The sequence below is a fragment of the Triticum urartu genome, chromosome 3, assembly GCF_003073215.2.
Source record: "Triticum urartu cultivar G1812 chromosome 3, Tu2.1, whole genome shotgun sequence".
NCBI classification, from domain to species: domain Eukaryota; kingdom Viridiplantae; phylum Streptophyta; class Magnoliopsida; order Poales; family Poaceae; genus Triticum; species Triticum urartu.
Window position 1 is genome coordinate 553,414,114 of NC_053024.1, and position 7,269 is coordinate 553,421,382.

The following is a 7,269-nucleotide window of genomic DNA, read 5'->3' on the forward strand; positions in this document are numbered from 1 at the left end:
CTCACACATACCGACAGGTATAGCAGTTGATTTATCAGCCATTTGCAAAGATATTTCAGTAGGTGTCAGCTTATTCAAGTCAAGTCTACGATATAAAGAGAGAGGCATAACACTAACACCGGCTCCAAGATCACATAAAGCACTTTTAATATAATTTCTTTTAATGGAGCAAGGTATAGTAGGTACTCCGGGGTCTCCGAGTTTCTTTGGTATTCCACCCTTAAAAGTATAATTAGCAAGCATGGTGGAAATTTCAGCTTCCGGTATCTTTCTTTTATTAGTAATGATATCCTTCATATATTTAGCATAAGGATTTGTTTTGAGCACATCAGTTAATCGCATATGCAAAAAGATAGGCCTAATCATTTCAGCAAAGCGCTCAAAATCCTCATCATCCTTTTTCTTGGATGGTTTTGGAGGAAAAGGCATGGGTTTCTGAACCCAAGGTTCCCTTTCTTTACCATGTTTCCTAGCAACAAAGTATCTTTTGTCATAACGTTGATTCTTTGATTGTGGGTTATCAAGATCAACAGCAGGTTCAATTTCTACATCATTATCATTACTAGGTTGAGCATCATCATGAACATCATCATTAATATTTTTACTAGGTTCATGTTCATTACCAGACTGTGTTTCAGCATCAGACATAGAAATATCATTTGGATTATCAGGTGGTTCAGCAATAGGTTCACTAGAAATTTGCACAGTTCTATCATTTTTCTTCTTCTTCTTTTTAGAAGAACTAGGAACATCAATATTATTTCTTTGAGAATCTTGCTCGATTCTTTTAGGGTGGCCTTCAGGATACAAAGGTTCCTAAGTCATTCTACCAGTTCTAGTAGCCACTCTAACAGCATAATCATTTTTCTTATTATTCATTTCATCAAGCACTTCTTTTTGAGCCTTAAGTACTTGTTCTACTTAGTGGTAACCATAGAAGCATGTTTGCTAACAAGTTTAAGTTCACCTTTAATATTAGCCATATAATCACCCAAGCGTCTAATCATATAAGCATTTTCTTTTTAATTGTCTACCAAAATAAGCATTGAAGTCGTCTTGCTTAAACATAAAGTTATCAAACTCATCCAAGCACTGACTAGCAATTTTAGTAGGAGGGACTTCAGCTTTATCATATCTATAGAGAGAATTTACCTTTACTACCTGTGTCGGGATATTGGGATCAGGAGGTTCTTCAGTAAATAAAGAATTAAGATCATATGTTTCTTCAACAGGCGGTGAATTAAGACCATGTATTTCTTCAATAGGAGGTAAATTCTTAACGTCTTCAGCTATAATACCTTTTTCTTTCATAGATTTCTTTGCCTCTTGCATATCTTCGGGACTGAGAAATAGAATACCTCTCTTCTTCGGAGTTGGTTTAAAAATAGGCTCAGTAATTGGAGCAGGAGTTGGCTCAGGAGCTGGCTCAGGAGGTGCCCAATTATTTTCATTTGTCAACATATTATTCAATAGAATTTCAGCTTCATCTAGTGTTCTTTCCCTGAAAAGAGAACCAGCACAAGTATCCAGGTAATCTCTGGAAGCATCGGTTAGTCCATTATAAAAGATATCAAGTATTTCAGGTTTCTTAAGAGGATGATCAGGCAAAGCATTAAGTAACTTGAGAAGCCTCCCCCAAGCTTGTGGGAGACTCTCTTCTTTAATTTGCACGAAGTTGTATATTTCCCTCAAAGCAGCTTGTTTCTTATGAGCAGGGAAATATTTAGCAGAGAAGTAATAAATCATATCCTGGGGACTACACACACAACCAGGATCAAGAGAATTAAACCATATCTTAGCATCACCCTTTAATGAGAATGGAAATATTTTGAGTATATAAAGGTAACACGATCTCTCATCATTAGTGAACAGGGCAGCTATATCATTTAACTTAGTAAGATGTGCCACAACAGTTTCAGATTCATAGCCATAAAAAGGATCAGATTCATGTTGGAAATATGCCCTAGAGGCAATAATAAAATGGTTATTATTATATTTCTTTGTTCATGATAATTTTCTATTATTCATGCTATAATTGTGTTATCCGAAAATCGTAATACATGTGTGAATACATAGACCACAACACGTCCCTAGTGAGCCTCTAGTTGACTAACTCGTTGATCAAAAGATAGTCATGGTTTCCTGACTATGGACATTGGATGTCATTGATAACGGGATCACATCATTAGGAGAATGATGTGATGGACAAGACCCAATCCTAAGCTTAGCTCAAAGATCGTGTAGTTCGTTTGCTGTAGCTTTTCTGAATGTCAAGTATCATTTCCTTAGACCATGAGATTGTGCAACTCCCGGATACCGTAGGAGTGCCTTGGGTGTGCCAAACGTCACAACGTAACTGGGTGACTATAAAGGTACATTACAGGTATCTCCGAAAGTGTCTGTTGGGTTGGCACGAATTGAGACTGGGATTTGTCACTCCGTATGACGGAGAGGTATCTCTGGGCCCACTCGGTAATGCATCATCATAATGAGCTCAATGTGACCAAGTGGTTGATCACGGGATCATGCACTATGGCACGAGTAAAGTGACTTGCCGGTAACGAGATTGAACTAGGTATTGGGATACCGACGATCGAGTCTCGGGCAAGTAACGTACCGATTGAAAAAGGGAATTGTATACAGATTGATTGAATCCTCGACATCGTGGTTCATCCGATGAGATCATCGTGGAGCATGTGGGAGACAACATGGGTATCCAGATCCCGCTGTTGGTTATTGACTGGAGAGGCGTCTCGGTCATGTCTGCATGTCTCCCAAACCCGTAGGGTCTACACACTTAAGGTTCGGTGACACTAGGGTTGTAGAGATATTAGCATACGGTAACCCGAAAGTTGTTCGGAGTCCCGGATGAGATCCCGGACGTCACGAGGAGTTCTGGAATGGTCCGGAGGTGAAGATTTATATATAGGAAGTCAAGTTTCGGCCATCGGGAAAGTTTCGGGGGTAATCGGTATTGTACCGGGACCACCGGAAGGGTCCCGGGGGTCCACCGGGTGGGGCCACCTATCCCGGAGGGCCCCATGGGCTGAAGTGGGAGGGGAAACAGACCCTAGTGGGCTGGTGCGCCCCCCTTGGGCCTCCCCCTACGCCTAGGGTTGGAAACCCTAGGGGCGGGGGGCGCCACCCTTGCCTTGGGGGGCAAGGCACCCCCTTGGCCGCCGCCCCCTAGGAGATTGGATCTCCTAGGGCCGGCGCCCCCCTAGGCACCCTATATATAGTGGGGGGAGGGAGGGCAGCCGCACCCAAGCCCCTGGCCTCTCCCTCTCCCTCCCGTGACACTCCTCCGTCTCCCTGCGCTTGGCGAAGCCCTGCCGAGATCACTGTTGCTTCCACCACCACGTCATCGTTCTGCTGGATCTTCATCAACCTCTCCTTCCCCCTTGCTGGATCAAGTTGGAGGAGACGTCTTCCCAACCGTACGTGTGTTGAACACGGAGGTGCCGTCCGTTCGGCACTAGGTCATCGGTGATTTGGATCACGTCGAGTACGACTCCATCAACCCCGTTCTCTTGAACGCTTCCGCACGTGATCTACAAGGGTATGTAGATGCACTCCTCTCTCCCTCGTTGCTAGATGACTCCATAGATTGATCTTTGGTGGTGCGTAGAAAATTTTAAAATACTGCTACGTTCCCCAACAATTCAACCTAAGTAATTATATCAGGATCAACAAAGAATTCATAATCCTTATCAGGAACACATATAGGTGAAGTAGCAAAAGCAGGGTCGGGTCTCATTTTATCTCTAAGTGATTCTTTGTTCCATTTAATTAATAACCTCTTAAGCTCATATCTATCTTTCCAAGCAAAAATAGCGGCAGAAGATTCCATATCAAAAAGATAGCCCTCAGGAATAACAGGCATATTTTCCTCATCACTATCATCATCGTATTCAGATTCAATAATTTCTTTTTCTCTAGACCTAGCAATTTGTTCATCAAGAAATTCACTAAGGGGCACAGTAGTATCAGGCATAGAAGTAGTTTCATCATAAGTATCATGCATAGCAGAAGTGGCATCATCAATAACATGTGACATATCAGAACGAATAGCAGAAGCAGGTGTAGGTGTCGCAAACTTACTCATAACAGAAGGTGAATCAAGTGCAGAGCTAGATGGCAGTTCCTTACCTCCCCTCATAGTTGAGGGATAGATCTTGGTTTTTGGACCTCTCAAGTTCTTCATAGTGTCTAGAAGATATAAATCCCAAGTGACTCAAAGAATAGAGCTATGCTTCCCGGCAATGGCGCCAGAAATTAGTCTTGATAACCCACAAGTATAGGGGATCGCAACAGCTTTCGAGGGTAGAGTATTCAACCCAAATGTATTGATTCGACACAAGGGGAGCCAAAGAATATTCTCAAGTGTTAGCAGCTGAGTTGTCAATTCAACCACACCTGGAAACTTAGTATCTGCAGCAAAGTGTTTAGTAGCAAAGTAATATGATAGTGGTGGTAGCGGCAACAAAAGTAAAGACAGCAAAAGTAATGTTTTTGGTATTTTGTAGTGATTGTAACAGTAGCAGCGGGAAAGTAAATAAGCGTAAACCAATATATGGAAAACTCGTAGGCACCAGATCAGTGATGGATAATTATGCCGGATGCGGTTCATCATGTAACAGTCATAACATAGGGTGACACAGAACTAGCTCCAATTCATCAATGTAATGTAGGCATGTATTCCGTATATAGTCATATGTGCTTATGGAAAAGAACTTGCATGCCATCTTTTGTCCTACCCTCCCGTGGCAGCGGGGTCCTATTGGAAACTAAGGGATATTAAGGCCTCCTTTTAATAGAGAACCGGAACAAAGCATTAGCACATAGTGAATACATGAACTCCTCAAACTATGGTCATCACCGGGAGTGGTCCCAATTATTGTCACTTCGGGGTTGCCGGATCATAAGACATAGTAGGTGACTATAGACTTGCAAGATAGGATCAAGAACTCACATATATTCATGAAAACATAATAGGTTCAGATCTGAAATCATGGCACTCGGGCCCTAGTGACAAGCATTAAGCATAGCAAAGTCATAGCAACATCAATCTCAGAACATAATGGATACTAGGGATCAAACCCTAACAAAACTAACTCGATTACATGATAAATCTCATCCAACCCATCACCATCCAGCAAGCCTATGATGGAATTACTCACACACGGCGGTGAGCATCATGAAATTGGTGATGGAGGATGGTTGATGATGACGACGGCGACGAATCCCCCTCTCCGGAGCCCCGAACGGACTCCAGATCAACCAAAGTAATTATATCAGGATCAACAGAGAATTCATAATCCTTATCGGTAACACAGATAGGTTAAGTAGCAAAAGCAGGGTCAGGTTTCATTCTAGCATTAAGAGATTGCTGCTTCCATTTAGCTAATAACCTCTTGAGTTCGTATCTATCTTTGCAAGCTAAAATAGCTAGAGCAGCTTCTTTTTCAAAAACATAACCCTCAATAATAGGTGATTCATATTTATTAGGGGAAGAGTCTTCATCATCACATTCATCAATATTATCAGATTCAATATTTTCATTCTCTCTAACCATAGCAAGTTGTTCATCAAGAAATTCACCAAGTGGCACAGTAGTATCAAGAGTAGAAGTAGTTTCATCATAAGTATCATGCATAGCAGAAGTGGCATCATCAATAACATGCGACATATCAGAACGAATATCAGAAGCAGGTTTAGGTGTCGCAAGCTTACTCAAAACAGAAGGTGAATCAAGTGCAGAGCTAGATGGAAGTTCCTTACCCCCCCTCGTAGTTGAGGGATAAATCTTGGTTTTTGGATCTCTCAAGTTCTTCATAATGATAAGAAGATATAAATCCCAAGTGACTCAAAGAATAGAGCTATGCTCCCCGGCAATGGCGCCAGAAAATAGTCTTGATAACCCACAAGTATAGGGGATCGCAACAATTTTCGTGGATAGAGTATTCAACCCAAATTTATTGATTTGACACAAGGGGAGCCAAAGAATATTCTCAAGTATTAGCAGCTGAGTTGTCAATTCAACCACACCTGGAAACTAAATATCTGCAACAAAGTATTTAGTAGCAAAGTAATATGATAGTAGTGGTAACGGTAGCAAAATGTAACAGTAGCAAAAGTAGTGTTTTTGGTATTTTGTAGTGATAATAGCAATAGCAACGGACAAGTAAATAAGCGAAGAACAATATATGGAAAGCTCGTAGGCAATGGATCAGTGATAGAGAATTATGCTGGATGCGATTCATCATGTAACAGTCATAACCTAGGGTGACACATAACTAGCTCCGATTCATCAATGTAATGTAGGCATGTATTCCGAATATAGTCATACGTGCTTATGGAAAAGTGTTGGAAATATGCCCTAGAGGCAATAATAAAAGCATTATTATTATATTTCCTTGTTCATGATAATTGTCTTTATATTCATGCTATAATTGTGTTATCCGGAAATCGTAATACATGTGTGAATAATAGACACCAACATGTCCCTAGTAAGCCTCTAGTTGACTAGCTCGTTGATCAACAGATAGTCATGGTTTCCTGACTATGGACATTGGATGTCATTGATAACGAGATCACATCATTAGGAGAATGATGTGATGGACAAGACCCAATTCTAAACATAGCACAAGGTCGTATAGTTCGTTTGCTAGAGTTTTCCAATGTCAAAGTATCTTTTCCTTGGACCATGAGATCGTGTAACTCCCAGATACCGTAGGAGTGCTTTGGGTGTACCAAACATCACAACGTAACTGGGTGACTATAAAGGTATACTACGGGTATCTCCGAAAGTGTCTGTTGGGTTGACACGGATCAAGACTGGGATTTGTCACTCCGTATGACGGAGAGGTATTACTGGGCCCACTCGGTAATGCATCATCATAATGAGCTCAAAGTGACCAAGTGTCTGGTCATGGGATCATGCATTATGGTACGAGTAAAGTGACTTGCCGGTAACGAGATTGAACGAGGTATTGGGATATCGATGATCGAATCTCGGGCAAGTAACATACCGATTGGCAAAGGGAATTGTATACGGGGTTGCTTGAATCCTCGACATCGTGGTTCATCCGATGAGATCATCGAGGAGCATGTGGGAGCCAACATGGGTATCCAGATCCCGCTGTTGGTTATTGACCGGAGAGTCGTCTCGGTCATGTCTACATGTCTCCCGAACCCGTAGGGTCTACACACTTAAGGTTCGGTGACGCTAGGGTTGTAGGGATATGTATATGCAGTAACCCGAATGTT